Source organism: Haemaphysalis longicornis, unplaced genomic scaffold, assembly GCF_048455015.1.
Source record: "Haemaphysalis longicornis isolate Haplotype H1 unplaced genomic scaffold, Haemaphysalis longicornis Haplotype H1 scaffold_3, whole genome shotgun sequence".
NCBI lineage: Eukaryota > Metazoa > Arthropoda > Arachnida > Ixodida > Ixodidae > Haemaphysalis > Haemaphysalis longicornis.
Window position 1 is genome coordinate 28124570 of NW_027526335.1, and position 17089 is coordinate 28141658.

Genomic DNA, 17089 nt, shown 5'->3' on the forward strand with positions numbered 1-17089 from the left:
CGCACTGCGCACGCAGCTCGTCATTTTCCTTTTTTAAAGCCTCTCGTTCAGTGCGCTCAACAATAAGTAACGCCTTCACTTGGTCCATTGCTTCTTTCATTGCCTTTAACTCATTGCGCATCTCACGGAGGTCATTTCGAATTTCCCTATCTGTTGCCGAAGCGTTTTGTCATTTCCACACAAAAAAATTGAGTGCTATACAATACTGAACAACCAAGATAAAAACTAAAAATAAAAATAAAAACGGCAGCGACACAAAACTTCAAAATTTGGCAGCAGCAACAGCAAGGATCTATTCTTGTGAGGAAAAAAAAAGAAATAAAAGAAATGTCACCAGGCAACCTGCAATGCGACGAAAACTTGATTAGACAGTGCGTCACTGGCTGTTGCCGCTGCCAAATGCATCGTCCTGTGTGGGTACTCCTTTTATAGGCACTGGCGGCGGCCGCATAACACCAACGAAGAACTTCCGGCGCTACGTCAGTTCCTGGGCGCAAGGGGGATTTCCGTGCTGCAACTCCGCCACGTGCGCGGTCTGGTCAGCTGGGCTGATGACGATCTGCTCTGGCTGCAATGCGACCAAAACTTGATTAGACAGTGCGTCCACTGGCTGTTGCCACTGCCAAAAAAAAAAAAAAAAAAAGGAGGCGTCAGACGTGTGCTTGCTCGTTAGTTAGGTTTTTTTTCCGCCGGAAGGTAGACCTGGCGGCAGAGGCGGTAATGTTGTGTGATGTCATTGTAAGACACTAGTCTGTCCCTTGCAGATCTGGCTCCGTGGTTTGGCAGATGAGCGTCACACCTGAAGAAGAGGAGGCGCGGTGCGAAATCCGTCGCGCGACTACAATATCGATTTCGTTATCCTATCATCAACAATCCATTCGGCAGGTTGATTCACTAAAATACCTAGGAGTTAGATATGCCAGTCAATTGAATTGGAGCCTCCACATTGAGCACATTGCAGCGAAAGGCTCCCGCGCTGTCGCTCTTTTGAGGGGTCTTAGTCACAAGCGATCAGGTCTGAGAGCAGATACACTCTTGATGATTTACCGCATGTACGTTCGCCCAGTCTTAGAATTTCGGCGCGTTTTGTTCTCTGCTGGCTCTGCGAACTATAAGCTCTCGCCTTTGGTGAAGCTTGAACGTCAAGCATTGCGCTGCTGCTTATGCCTGCCCACTTACGTCCCGATTAGGGTGTTGTACTTAGAAACCGGAGTCCCAACGCTGAACTCCAGGTTCAAATACCTAACAGTGAACGCATTCGTGAAGTTCTTTGAGTCCCCGCTGGCCAGACCACAGGCTGTTTTCCACCAGCATGCAATGTCGTTTTTTGGTTCCTATTGGTCTCGTCTCCGGCGCCCACAGGTAATTTTTGCCAATTCGTTGCTTACTCCATTAAATACCACCCTTCTTTCAGTTCCCGCCTTGCAGTTACCATCCACAGTAGTAAGTATTTCGTTTGATAATATTTTCCCGAAAAACGCTAAGCTTCTCCCGCCTAACATAATCAATAACATTCTCCTGGCTCACCAGTGCGAATACCCACCCCACGTGGTCATTGCAACTGACGCTTCGAAAAAAGACGAAAAGGTTGGGGTGGGTATTTCCTCTCCGACATTGAACTGGTCTTTTTCATTGCGATTGCCAGATTTCATCCCCATTTTTAATGCAGAATTTCTTGCTCTACTCTTTGCAATCCTGAAACTTGATTCGGCGAATTCTTCCGTGATGTTACTCACCGACGCCTTGTCCGTGTGCATGGCTCTCTCCTCAGAAACTTTACATCCTATTCTCAAAACGTTTTATTCCTGCGTCCCCACTCACGTGCGGGAGATTCGGCTCGTTTGGCTGCCCGGCCTCTGTTGGTTAGCCCTCAATGAAACCGCTGACATATTAGCTAAAACAGCTTTGGCTTTACCGGTCGTCGAGGTTCTTCCCCCGTTTTCTTGCGTGTTGTTGGCACGTTATCGCTGATACCTGTCCAATCAAGATGCGTCCGATCATGGTCTGAACACTTCTCCTGAACTTGAACACCTCAGGTACCTCTGGAACAGAAGTTTATGCCAAACTCGCTTGTGCGAAGTATTGCTGACTTCTTTTTGTTGCGGTGTGCCGCCGCTTAATCGCTATTTATATAGGGCAAATCTGATAACCTCCCCTTTGTGCCACTTTTGCCAAGAAATTGAATCCGAAGAGCATTTCTTTCTTTCTTGCCGCCGATTTTCTAACCATCGGAGAAGGCTGCTGGAGATTCTCCTGCTACGTCTTAGACTGCCTTTGACTGTACCGGTGCTTTTGTTGTTTGGGGGGACTAAGCTGGGCCGATGCCATGGGCACGTGTGCAACGCCATCCACTCCTTCATTTCGGAGACAGCTCGTCTGCAGTGTTAAAAACATTCCGATTAGGCTGACTTTTACTATAGTTTTCCTACTCTTCTCTCTGTTGTTTTTTTCCTGTTTTTTTTTCTCTCTCTCTCATGAACCTAGAGCAAATTCTTTCTTCTGGTCCATTATTTTGCCTCGCATGATTGATTCTATTGGAAACATAACTCTTCTTGGCCAATCCCCCTAAGTGGGTATGCGCCATTTTTCGGGCCACCACCACCACCTACTGGAGAGCGGATACAGCGACTTCGGTCCAATCGCGAATGTCGCGCCGATAAAGCCGGGGTGAATCGTCAGTTTGCAGGGCTAACTACGACACCACGCAGAACACCTGGCCGACTCTCCAAGCATAACCACGCATAAACTCAGCCGAACCAAGAATACGCTAGGTAAAGGCGCCAGCTTCCCGGTCTGTCCAGTCTTCGGCCCACGCCTGCGAAGTTGCCCGAATTTTTTTTTAGGTGCGCCTTTAATTTCTGCTGCGAATTCGCATAGGCTGAAGCGCGGCCTCGGCGGAATTCGCTGCTGTGTCCCCACCAAAACTATGCGGAGTCCCAATTAACGAAATCGCAGCCGGATCTGTTCGCATTAATGAGAGTTTTCCGCCGTAGAATAATGCAGAAATTGTGCGGGACCAGACGCTGGGTTAGAATTAACCTAAATATTAGCGGGTGCCGAATTAACAGGTTTTCACTCACAAATAAAAAATTTTTTAACGCGTTCGTGTTTATCATTTTCTCTCTACGAGTTCAGCTGTATTACTACTATTACTGCTGCTGCTAATACTACTACTATTGCTACTACTACTTTTGCAGTTAGTACTATTACTACTACTACTACTGCTGCTGCTGCTACTGCACTACCACTACTGCGTCTATACACTATTGCTACTGCTACTACCACTTTTACTACTACTACTGTTAGTATTAGTAGTGCCCCCAAATGTAAAACAATAATGTTGTGGAATATTTTCCCCCTCCCCATTAAGTGAAAAAAGTTTACTCTTTTTCCATCTCCAAAAACACAATAAACCAGCTACTTCGTCCTCGCACAGACCATGAACAGCAGGTATCCTTACCATGAACAATCTGAAATTTATTAATGGTAAGGGGCTTTTTCCATATCTATAAGCAGCCTGTCATTATTCTGAAATTCAGGGGTAAGATCCTTATGGTTTATCCTGATCATTATAGAGAAAAATCCCAGACAGGGTGTTCCAGGGTAGGAAAAAACTCCCCTGAACCCAAACATATCTTCCGAGTCGTATCGCCTGCAGTGCAAGTCCTTCTTTGAGTTGGCATCCCGAATTTTTAGCAGGTATCCGTTGCCACGTTGTGGCTTAGCCGAGATTAAAATCTCAACGTACACGCAAAGCGACGATGGCAACGGGTCGATGACGAACCGAACAAGACCTCTCGAGTCCATGTCGATGATTGGCCCGCTGAACACCCTGAAGTCGCTGAGGCATGACTTTCCCCTGTTCAGCTTTAGGCACCCGGGGATATCCCATTGATACGGGCAACCATAGTCGAGGAAGTGGCAGCTTTTACCGAGAGCCTGTTTTAGGTATGAGAACGTTGTCGCTTCCAGGAAGGCTTCCCTGCGCCTGCAGGTGTTGTACCAGTCCATTATGTCGTCTATTTGTTTTTTGTACGACTCATGCTCAGAGACACTCGCCTTCTCTTCCACGTGGTAGCTTGGCCACGAAGTTGTTCTTTTTTGCTGACTGACCACCGGCGTAAACCTTGCCGTGCCCGCCAGTGCCGGCATCGGCATTTGTGGAAAATAAGGGGTCGCGCCCGGGGTCAGCTCGTTCCGTAGGGAAAGGCCACCGGACGGAAGGCTTTGCACCACGATGTTTATCTCTTCGTTTACACCCGCACTCTTCCCTCGCATTGGTTTCGTTGTACTAGAAGGGTCTGATGTGCTGCGGCTGCTGGAACTTCCCGACTCGCTACTGCCAGAGGATTCAGCAATGGCGTCATTGGCAACCTGAATGCCTACAACCGAATAACCTCCTTGGCCGCATTGCATGCTCATGGCTTGTTGCGGCGCTGAAATCAACGGCTGCGAGGCCAATGGGGGTTGCAAGACCTGTTCGAGGGAAAGTTCCTTAAAACGAGCTTGCTCGCTTTGGAGGTCTCTCACAACGTCTCGCATCTTAGCGTTTGCTTTTTGCAGGTTTATGTAGTCGTCCCTCAGCCTAGCGTTGTCAAGTTCAAGCATCTCCACCTTGTCGTACAACCGTGAAAGCTCATAAACGAGATTTCCCATCCGAACCGATGTTTCAGCGTCCTTTTTTTGCGGCCTAATTGTGCCCGTACCCTTCAAAGGTGGAGAAGGTGATTTCTGCGTATCGCTTTTGCCCGGTTCTAATTTCGGCTCAGCGCGATACTTTTGCTTTTCATTATTTTCGGGTTCCTGTTGGTCTTTTTCCTCATCATCTTGCTCAGAAACCTCTCGTATAATTATAGATTCCTCAGCCCCTCCTTCGTCGTCTTCCGTGTCCTTTCGAAGGCTCGTATTGACGAGTGGTCCGCCATCCGGGCTTTTCCTCATTGAAACGACGGCGACTATTGCTGGCCTCAGTGGTCCTCCGGCGTCTCGAGGAAAACCTCCTTCTACTGCTTGCGTGATCATTCCTAACAACGGCAACGGTTCAAGGTCGTTCGGTTGTAGACGACGACCCCGTTCGTAGCTGATCCCGTTCGTAGCTGATTGATAGAAGGCCTGTGACATCTGCTGGTTGAAATTGACGTACGGCTGTGACCCAACTTCCCAAGCAGCTTCTCTTTGTACGGCCTGTTGGTCCGGACGAGTTCCTGCAAACTCTCCCTGGACTATACCTCCAAACATTTGCTGTTCTTGGCTGTGCTGAAAGAGCGCTTGCGCTGGCGGTGCGCTGGCAAGATCGTCGACTTTTCTCTGGAGCCTTTCAAAGCCTGCTTCAAGATGCCTCAGTCTTCCTTCCATCTTAAGTTGCTTGGTGGTCAACTTGCGCAACTTTTCCTCGACGTCCCTGGCCGGTTTTTCTTCCCTTTCCAGGTTTGTTTTGCGTGGATGTGCCGTCCTTGGAACATCGCCAACGTTGCCTTGCAAGTTCGGATTCCGGGCGACGACCGAGTGTAGAGCCCTGGAGACGCGCTCGTAGAACTCTAACGGCTTTCTGCCTTTGGTTAACACAGATGCCGCCTGATAATGCATGGCCCGTCCCAGTCTCTCTGGGCAGCGACACAGGAGCTCACACCCGTAGCACACAACGCACGCGTTGTGATGGCCGTCTTGGCCGCACATGACAATACAGAGCTGACAATGGACCAGTTCTCGCGAAGTCTTCAGCATGCAGTCGGTGCAGATAATGTGCAGACAGCGAACGCCCTTCCAGGCATCGTAGACAACGCGAGTGCAGCAGTGACATTCTAGTGCATCAGTCAGCACCTCGCGCGCAACGGGGGCAGAAGACGGGCGTCGCAGTAGCTCGGGCCTCCGCGCTCTCTGATCGGGCTGCGGTGGCTTTCGCGGTATCATCACCGGGGCGGCACTTGCGACAAAGGTCCGGTAGGCCGGGTTGACATCAGGCGGGCTTCGTCTCAGCCTACTGGCACTGCCGTTTGCAGTGCCGGCCTGGTTCCTCGAGGTGATTTCAAATCCGGGGCTGGGATTCATGGTTGAAGTAATTTGGTGCGGCACTGACGTGATAATGTGACGAGAGGCCGAAGTTGATGCTGGAAGCAGTCGTGGCCGGAAGCGCCTTACGGCGCCATGTTGCTGGCGCTCTCGTAATGTCGATGGCGAGTGGATGGCGACAAGATCGAAAGCTTCTTGGTTGGCAGAAAGCTCTGCATCGTTGCGGCAGCGTTTTCACTTCGGAATAAAAAATACAACCCCTCCCACCCCCTAAAAAAAAAAGGGCACTATTCCAACGCTACCTTTCATTTATAACTACTTCATTTTAATTGTTGCCAGCCAAGCATGAAGGGTTTGAAGAAAGAACTGCATAAAAGAGGGAATGACAGGTGTTAATGATGAGTACTATGCCTTTTTTACTAAGGCTGCAGTTTATCGTTTCCATATTTTATCCCAGAATGGTTTTCTTCGAACACTCCTTCCCGGAACATCGCACAAACAGAATGGCCACTTAGGTGAAACAGCGGCATCAGACCTCGGATCCTGTTTTTGCAATGCAAGAAATCGTAAGAGAGTGTGAGAGAATAAATTTTATTTTCACGAGCTTCAGGCGCTGATGGTTTGGTTGGACGCCCACCCGGTGGAGGGCCCGGAAAGCCCTGGTCCGCGCTGGCTTCCCAGGCCCTCTCCACCAGGGTACGCTGGACAGAAGGGTCGGTGCTGGCCAACTGGCTCGCCCTGTGCTCGTAGGTGGAGTTGGGGATAGGGATAAAGGGATGGGTTGTCCGACACTCCCATACCTAGTGGTACAGGGTTGGGGACAGAAAAACAGGAAGCACTGTAGAGGGTGGGGTACATGGAGAGAGTGTACCGTGTGTACATAGTTTGTCTGAAGCTGGCAATCAACATTTTCAGTTTCAGTGTGAACCGAACTCGAAATTAAAATAACAACGCAATTTCGCGAGTTGTTTGCACGTTCTCCACACCACAATCCCCGAGTACAACCTGGCATAGTTCTTGCTACCTAATATAGTTTCAATGCATAATTCTGCTATGTGATTTTCAAGCAAGACGTATTTGTCACGTGAAAATTTGTGAGTGTGCTTATTCTCTTTTGTGTATGTTTACACCGACTTCCTGGAAAGCCAACAAGCATTTAGTGCTTAGGCTGGCCAGAGAAAAAAGCTATGTACACAAAAGTGAATAAATCTGAATGAATGAATGAATGAATGAATGAATGAATGAATCATTGCCGAGTGCAACGGTGCTTAATTGACAGAGATGAATAACTTTCTTATTTTGTTTCCAGAGAATGTTTCGCATGATGCTATTAGGCCACTGAAGCAAATAAAGCTTTATGTTATAACTATGACAGAAAGAAGTTATTTTATTTATTTATTTATTTATTTACAGGTTACTTCCAGCTTCACTTAAGAAGCCCTAGGCAGGAGCGGACGAACATAATCGACACAAAAAAAGGGTAACACGAGTAGTTTTATACAACTGTGCGAAATAATGCATATAGAAAAAACAAAAGAACACATTTTATTCGCTTGGCAAAAAAACATTACGCCCACCTCCCCTCGCGGGAACCCTGGTGTGATGCGACGCTGATGGGGTGGTTCAAGCGCAAGCGAAGAGCAACCGTCGACCGAAAAGCCGCCGGAGAGCGGCACACCGGTTATATGCGCAGCGCGCCCGAAGGAGAGGAGACCGCGGAGAGAGAGAGTACTGCACATGCGCAGCACCGCGCGCAGCGCCGCCCACCGGCGGAGTGAGAGCGCGCTGGGCCGCACACCCGCAGATGTTGAGAGAGAGTGTTCGCTCTCACCTCGGCACGCGCCGGCGGCAGTGAGCCTGCCGCGGCTATGACGCAACACAATCCAACACACTCCACTTTAATCGAATCCAATCCAATCCAAGCCAAGCCAAGCCAAGCCAATCGAATCCAATCCAATGCCCCTCGCGAGAGAGTGTTCGCTATCGGATAGGAGAGGGGGTGAGCGGAGGAGAGTGCGAACGCCGACGACGACGACGGACGCACGCAGGAAGGACAGGGCCGCCGACAAGAGATGCTTTCAGCGTCGCATCTAATAAAACAGCAACAAAAAACGCAGAAACGGGGAACTTCAAAGGCGACAACTTTGTAGCTCGGTATACTGTCAAGTAAGGAACAACCTCGCACAGAAGATCGAGTGCCTCAACCACAGTTTCTTGACTTTAAAAGCACTTCTGGGTCCATGGCCATCTCCCTCCTCTCAGCGTAAAGTGCTAACCGCATTATTTGAATACCTCAATGACATCGGCGTCGCTGAGCTGATATAGGACCAGAGCATCCTTGCACTGTACAACCGTCCATAGACTTTTCACGTGTCGCACTGACGGTCCCCAACGCACACGCTACCTCCTTTTTTTTTACTTCTTTTTTTCTTCTTTCTTCTGTCCCTTCCGCCTTTCTTCCTATTGCAACTTTATTCCCTACTCCCGTACCCCGCAGAGTAGCATGTCGGCGTTAACATGCCGGCAAACCTCTCTGCTTTCCTCTAATAAAGAGCTTTCTCTCTCTCGGTATAACATCAAATGAACATGCAGATCACACAGGGAAGCATCAAGTGGAAAACGCAAATCCAAATCATTTAGAATGAACCACTTAACAAGGAAAGCATTTAAACAGGCGCAGCCAAACGGATACAGGGGGAATGTCGGACTGCCTGTGGTTGTTGATTGCGAACATAAATGATTGTACATTATCGCGCTCTACAATTTCCGCAGGCAGCCTATTCCATTCGCGGATAGTACGTGGGTAGAACGAATGTTTAGAAGACCCTGTACGAGAATTCCCCAATCTTTTTGGAATGTTGCGCACGTGTTAATCGCCGAGTAACATGTTCAATATGCTCGTTTTTATTTGCCTGTATTTTGCCATGGTACAAACACCCCCTCCATGACCGTTTCTTTGCGGTGAGCCTTGTAAACTGGTGGTGCAATTTCATCATCGCCGTTGCGCTGCTGAGCACGAGGTCGCGGGTTCGATTCCCGGCCGCGGCGGCCACTTTTCTGATGGAGGCGAAAAGCAAAAACGCCCGTGTGTACCAGATTTCGGCGCACGTTAAACATCCCAAGGTGGTGAAAATTAGTCCGGAGCCCTCCACTACGGCGCGCCTCATCGCCTACACTGCGCCGGCGCGTTAAACCCTACAATCAATCAATTTCATCACCGCTAATATCGCTGTAAAGCCAAGTTTCCATGATTATTATCAGATGGGGGCACATGTTATGGCTATACTTTCTAGTTCTGGCGTCTTCTTTACTATACTGCGAGCATTCATGTTTAAGCAATACACTCGCTTCCCAACTGATGTCTCGGTTTAATTGTTATAACTTTGTGTGCTGCCCTGCTTTCCCGTGGAGACTTGCTTATTTTGAGCATCATCCCCGAGGTAGAGCTGGTTTTAATTTTACCGTAAATCAGTTTCGGCTTGTCTCCGGTCCTCAGTTCTGTGGTGCTGTCCCATAGCTGTTTGCGCTTCTGCCTTGTGGCCACGGAGTAATCTTCCGAGATATAAACCTTCGTGCCTTTTAACTTCGAGCAGTTTGAAAAGACATCCATTTTTTCGCGGTGATCGAATAATTTAACTATCACCGGTCTAGCTTTATCAGGTCTCTTGCGTCCGATTTGGTGGATTCTTTCAGCCGAGCGTATGTTCACACCTAAGACAGCATTAAACGCACCTTGTACTACGGCTGCCTCTAGATCGTCATTCGTTTCATTGTCTTTTTCGTCAAGCCCGTAAAGAAGGATGTTGTTTCGTCTATTGCGATCTTGTAGGTCAGCGAGCTTGTTTTGTAGGATTTGCACTGTTTTGTCAAGGGCTGTCACTTTCACGTCAATCTGTTTGACAACCATTGCTGTCTGTTAGACAGTTTTAAGTGACAATTAAATCCTGTCTAGCCTTAATGAAATATCTCTCATTTTAATGAAATATCTCTCGAGTGAGTTATGCAAGAGCAGAAACCAGGTTAGCAAATGTTAATAAAAACAAATTTCAGTCCACCTTTTCGTGAGGAAGCCGTCGAGGGCAGGAAAGGCAAAAATTCCCCCGCATTTCCCCGAGGGGGAGAATGTGAAAGTGCGAATGCACGGTTGTCGGCCCGCTTGCGGCGCTTGCGCTCGGCCCCCGCAGCCCACCGCCTCGCCGCCTTCTCTTCCATCTCTTCCATCGGGTTTGTAGTATCACGTGTACACCACGCAGTTATCAAGCCGCTATAACGCCGCTGAGTCGCCAACGCACGCCGCTGACGACGTAGTTTGAATGCGTTAAAGATATAAGGCGCGTCACTAACGCTGATATCACGTCGCGTCCGTGGCTTGGTCGGTAGAGCGTCGCGCTGCGGCCGCAAAGTCCGCGGATCGAAACCTGGCGCCGGATGCTGTTTCTTTATAGAGGAGCACTGCGGACGCCGACGCCGCCGCCGACGCCGGCGGTGGATGGTTTGGGGTCGCTTATAAAGTGCATTCGCACTTAAAATCGCCTTTCAGGGGAAGCATGCAAGGAAGCGGTAAGCGAGCCACCGTGGAACGCGGTCCCACTTTCGCCCATTGTGGATAAACAGAAGAAATGAAAAACTTTTGTTGTAGTGAGATGATAACGCTGTGAGTAGAGCGCTCGATCCGGTCCAGGATCCGAGTACATTTTGCTGCGGTCTTCGCTCTCTCTGCTTACGGGAACCACCGATCAGGATAAGAGTCGGCTGGATTTGCTGCTCAAGAGTCCAATTGGTGCAGTTCCCATATTAGGGGCGAAGCACCTTAGGACCTCGCTTTGTCCGCATGCGCGAGGAGCATTGGATTGGATTGGATTACATTGAATTGTATCGGATTGGATTGGATTGCAATTGTATATACTGTACACACGCGTTATCACTCAATTGCATGCGGGAGTGGGCAATGCCACGGGTGATTCACGGTAAGAACGATCCCCAGCCCTTCGCCCACTCGTCATGATTCACTTCGTGGAGATGCGTGATTTTTTTTATTATTGAGTGGACAAGCTCAGACCATGTGATGTAGCGTCGAGGGCTATCCACAGTGAGGGCAAGTAAATGCTTACATTGTTGAGAAGAAAGCGGGAAGCCACGTAGGGTCAGGAAAATAATTCGTTTGTAGCTTAAGTAAGCAGAATGAAGATAATCTGTTAGCTGCGCGTTAGAAAAACCCTCAGCACAGCTATGTTTCCTGTTAGCTTAGCATAAGGTTAGCTTTACCGTGCCTACCGCGTAAACAAAGCAGCACTCCCGTGTACAACGGTCCTGATTCAGTGCGAGGTTTGCGAGGGAAGCGCATGATGTCTAAGGATCAAGGACAACTTGCTTTGCATTTTTCAAAAGCCGTTCTGCTCGGTGTGCTCTTGCCGTTCCAGACAACCGAGGAATATTTCGGAGAGTACGTGTACAGGGCGGTGCATGATGAACCGAACAGCGAGAATAATGTATAGTAAATGATAATATTTCAATAACAATAATGAGAGAAGACGAAGAAGGAAGCAATTCAACGACACTGGTTACGCGTTGGGGCGTACAGTGCGCAAGACACTTGCTTGTAACAGAAAAAGCAATAGGGCCGCGCCGTATAGCCGCACGTATGCTATGAGGCACGCCGTAGTGGAAGGATCCGGATTAATTTTGACCACCTGGCGATCTTAAAGCCGCCTAAATTTCGACACAGCCATTTTTCCATTGTACCGCCATCAAAAAAAAAAAAAAAAAAATTGGTTTTAATCCACACTGTGAAGGTGGTTGGAAAAGCAAAGCTTTAAACGACACCCACAACAATTGCCCATGTGACGTCACTTAAATTCACACACGTGGCTCTAGAATGAGTGAAACCAGAAATTCTGCCAGCCATTACCTGGAATTTGTGGGGGCGGCGTCCCGAACGCAGTAGCAGCGTCGGCCACGGCCGGGCAAGAGCGGCGGATGCCGCCGCTGTAGCCCGCCGTGAGTCGGGAGAAATAAAACGGAGAGGAGCGTCTTTCGAAGGGTGAGATAGTGGAACGTATCCACCCTGATGGGCTAGCTATGGGCTACACCACAGCGCGCCACAAGCGCAGACACCGAAACAATTCGGCTTGTGAGCTAGCTTATTGATTCCCATTTAAAACGATTTAAACTAGTTAGTTTTGTAAGTTGCGAGAAAGCTGAGGCAGTGTTGTACGGAACGGCGTTACAAGGAACGGCGTTCCTGGAACTAGTTCCTTTTTGGAGGAACGGAGGAACGCCACCGTTCGATTAAGGGTCGGTGGAACTGTAACGGTAACTCGTTAGGTTTTTGAAGGAACGGCAGGAACGGCGTTCCTGCCGTTACATCGCTAGAATTTGGCTGTTTTTGATGCGAAGGCTCGAGTACAAAAATCCACAAATCGCTACTGCGTTTCTCTTCCTAAAAGCTGGTCAATTTGACCGCCCTTCAGCCGTAAGTGCTTCCTCGAAGGTCAAAGGCAGAAGAATAACCACGCAGCACGCCGCAGCTTGTACTTGCTTTCATGCTGGTTGAACTTACGCGGCGTCCGTCGGGTGAATAGAGTAGCCGCGAGAATGCTTTTCACCTTTCATCGTTTGCCTGGGGAGGCCAGGACGCGCGTCTGGCCGATAGAATTGGTCTCTGGCGGGGAAAGATTGTCTAATACGGGATCCGGAGACTTCGGTGTCGGACATTTAGGTGCAGGACGTTTCGATGCGGACATTTCTGTGCACGGACATTTTGGTGCACGACGTCTTGGCCCAGACATTTAGAGCCACGGGATGTCCCGGGCATTCTTTGAACATTTTAGCTTTAATATTATAATTTCGTGACTTGATATGATTTTACGTTCGAGACTTCTGCTTGCGCCGCCGTGCGTGAAAACGACCGCTAAACCCTGGCGGAGCATTGCCACGTAAAACCCAACGTTGTTAATTTGCATCCGTTCAACTTTTTTTAAAGACGATAGTCTTTCTTGGGCTCCTTAAACCCAGAAATTTCGGTCTGTCTGTATGTCTGTATGTCTGTATGTCTGTCCGTCTGTCTGTCTGTGACTCGATTCAGCCACCCGGCCAAAGCAAAACAATGCCTGCCCATTAGTCTTATATAGTCACAGCTAAATCTACCCGTCTATGTCCGGTGTAAGGTTCATACTTGTCGACATTGTTGAAGAAGAACAAGACATTACGCAAATATGAGACAGCAAATCAATACAGAAGTGATATTTGCAGTGTTCCTTTATAAAAAAATCAAACAAGCTTGCTTTTGCGAAATTAAATACTTCATCAACTGCAGAAAAAGAATTCACTTCGCCGTCGCCTACTGTCGCCCGCGCCACTATAGCTTCTTGCGCCATTTTAAGAAATCAACCGGCAACAGTTACGCAAGGTTCCACTAGATAGGTTCCACGTTCTGCTTGCAACGCACGTGGAGTAGGGAAACGCGGTTCTATAAACGTTGAAGTAGGGCGCCTCGATTAACGCGCGTCTCCGCCGTACAGCAGCGTTCGCATCGAGACACCCGGTTTGGAGCAGTGGAACGCGGGAAATTTAAAATGATTTAAGCAAACCTTTGGCGTCTTTGCCTTGGGAGGAGCGCGACGCAAGAGGAACAACATGAGAGGTGAGCGGCAAAGCGAAGGGAGGCATTTACTTCGCAATAGCCGATAAAGACTATCGTTTTTTGACGACATTTGCAACGAAAGGAGCAGATACGCGGCCAATTTTTTTCTTTTGTTTTAACATTCATGTGAACAACCCTACTACTTTAAGTGTTACCAAAGCGCTTGGCTTTCACTTCACCTAACGGTGCAAGACGCTGCTGCTTTTAGTCCATCCTACCCCCCCCCCCCCCCCAGCAACAGAAACATAACAGAAAAACGAGGTAGACTAAGCGCGTGTGCATTCCTTTTTAATTATATTTTCAATCAATCTCGTATTCGTTGCATTCGGTGTCGGTTCTACTTAAGACTAAACAACCAACGATCGCACTTACGGTGGCGTTACCTAGGGGAGGGGAAGGCTGAGCCCCCCGACTACCAGCCCCCTTGGTAGAGAGAGAGGGGTGTCACTTGTGGTTCACCATTGCGTCAACTGGACTTCGAAAACTTGAAGATGACTGTTGCCGCTCTCGTCACACTAGCCTATTCATTTTTTTTGCTCCTTATAAAGGGAGAAATCAATGTAGGCCTGAGGTGTCCATGATATGCGCTACTTGAAGAGTTAATTCACAATGGGGAGACTGAAGGCGAAGAAAGAGCGATTCCTGGAGTGGGGGCGCCATGGGTATGACCGCGACGCGCGGAAGGGCGCAGCCAGCAAACGATAGTGGACATTGTGTTCTCAGCAGCTTTATGGGTGGCTTTTTGTTGCGCATTATAGAGGTTTCGTGAGTCTCAGCAGCTTTATGGGTGGCTTTTTGTTGCGCATTATAGAGGTTTCGTGAGCTCCTGGTGAATGTAAAGCTTTTTCCTGTATCACTCTGGTGAGGCTTCGGAGACCGTGAACTCCGCCACGCCTGTAGGATTTTCAGGGGAAACCGAAAATAATATGACTGAAAAAGAAATCTGGTCGAGATTCGAGCGTGCAGGGGGGGAGGGGGCGCTAGGACAAAGAATTAAAATGTGGTGAATGTTGACATGTAAACATACAACGAAGGTTGGTTTTCCCGAACAGGATGGGTGGAATTTGTATGCACAACCCGTACGCGCTTAATCAATATTTAGGACATTAAAAGCTGCGGCTGTTTTCAAAAGGCCCGTTCTTCCTCCACAACAATATCCTAGACCAGTGTTCGCAAATTCATTTTATCAAAGCAGCCCAGCCCACGTAATACCCTTCATAAGGTTTTCTGGATTTTGGGGGGCTAGCTAATGTTTGTTACGTTTTGGATATTGAGAGTGTGCATGTAATTTATGTAATTTGAGGGTGTGTAATATAAAAAAAGGCGTCGGACCATCGTAAATACCGGTCAGTTGTCTTAGCTAAAAAAGAGCGAATTAAATTAACAACCTGTCGTAAACTAAATAATAAAACGTGTGCCAAAGAATTCAATCGGCTGCATAACAGGTGTCCCCAGGAATAGGTATTAAACAAAAATATATAAATGTAGAATTTCTAAAAATACCTGGCAGAGATCAAACATGGCATCAATCAAAAAATAAATTCACTGCTCCAGATCGTTGTCCATAACCCACGTTAAGCAGAAATAAAAATATAACGGTTGTCGCAAACAGGCAAGCACCAGATAATTTGGTCGCCGAAACGTTTGCGCACTGAAATGTCCGTGCACCGAAATTTCCGCACCGAAACATCCTGCACAGAAATGTCCTAGAGCCGTCTGTAGTTTGTCCGGTGCTCCCCGAAAAAATTCACCTAGGAGATTTTCTTTTGATTATTTTTACCTCCATATAATCTTCTGCCGGCGGGGTTAATGTACGTATAACATACTTAGTTCCATGTGAGTTTTAAATTTCTCACTTAATTTCGCCCCCGGATTATCCGGCAGTATATTTTAATTTAAAAACCTAATTGTAACGTTAATGTAACGACACGTTCCAATTTTCGAAATGGAACTGGAACGCGTTCCTTTCGCAATAAAGGAACTTGTAACGGGAACTCGTTTCAAAATTGGGAAGGAACGAGGAACGAGCTTTTGTTCCTATTTTAGAGGAACGTGTACAACACTGAGCTGAGGAAACCTTTATAATCGCTATTTATCAGAACCAGTAGCTTTTTTCGCCATTTGTAATACGTCTTAAAACACAACCGAATTGGTCATCACCAATTTAGAAAACGGAGTCCCATTCGTGGTAAGCAGTGCGCAAAAGGTAGCGTTTCTGTAGCGGCGAGACCTCTGTATGTGGTCTCTACATTTTATTTTCTCGCCCTGCAAACTAATTCTTAACGAATGTTTGCTGTACGACCGATTGACACCATCGGGGGCGGGTGACCCAGGATGTGCTGGGTGCTGTCGAACAAGGTAATCAAGCCGTGCGACGGTACCGCGCAACCGACGCGAAAACAGGCCCTAAACAACCCTGGCTAAAGCAGACGACAAAGTCGTACCGGCGTCGCCGCCGCCGCCGGCGAGCAGGTCTTTCTGTGCGGGCAACGCTGGGTAAATGCACCGCGCCATCTCTCGTGCTCTCCGTGAGTGAAACACTCCGCCCCCTCCCCGCCACTTCCCCTCTCACACCACCTTCGACGCGTTGGGAGTTTTTTGTCCCACATGCCACGAAAGAACCGTTGGATGGGGGAGAGTGAGAAAGGTTCGCTTTAAAGGGGCACTGAAGTGATTTGTAAACATTGCGGGATTACTAGCGCAAATTGTAGTCCGGAGTCCATAGGCCATGTTTCGACCACTCTGAGCGCGTTTACGCAGATTTATTTAGTAGAAAAAGCAGTTTGAAAATGCTGTCCTCCTCTCTGCACCCTCGCCCATTTTTTGTGGCGTTTTCGCGTGACGTCACGAGGAGACGAGCAGGCAATTGGCTGCGCTACTGCACGGTTCGCCGACCTTCCGATCGAGTCAGTTGGCACTGCATTTAGACCGCCGGCCGCCGACGGGTCGTCGCAATTGGCTCGCTAAATTGAAACTAAGCCACCACACGTTTGTGAATGAAAGAATGTGCCTTTCTTTACTTTGTTAGTTTGTAGTACACTGTATCTAGCTCCAAGTCCAGTCAAGGCCGCCTCACACAAGCGCTGCACAAGGGCACATGCGACGCTTCGCTGACTTTACGCTAGTAGGAAAATCTAAGGCCACTTGAAGGTGGGAGAAGAGTCAACAAAGTCAATATTGGCACTAAGAAAATAAAATCAATTGAAACTTTTACTGTACAGCGCGAAACTAGGGAGCAGGAAGCACTTTTTTGCGCTGGGTGAACAAGCACAGCGGTCAGCAGCACGACCGCACATCTGCGAACGCTTTTCCGTCCAAGAAATGCAATTGCTAGACGTGAGATATTGTGGAAGGTTAGGGGACGCTTACTGCACGGGCGCTATACGACAAATAGGACAAATAGTCAGCTAAAGTACTTTAAATGATAAGGCTAAATAA

General features: G+C 48.3%; 1 protein-coding gene across 1 annotated transcript in view; it reads left to right on the forward strand.

The window, feature by feature from the left end:
* The first annotated feature begins 7449 nt into the window (after window positions 1-7449).
* LOC144174193 (polyunsaturated fatty acid 5-lipoxygenase-like) overlaps window positions 7450-17089 on the forward strand; it is a 72532-nt gene continuing 62892 nt past the window's right edge. Inside the window, exon 1 of the mRNA XM_077702729.1 lies at window positions 7450-7489. The gene's annotated coding sequence lies outside the window, so the exon portion shown is untranslated. The remainder of the gene's footprint in view (window positions 7490-17089) is intronic.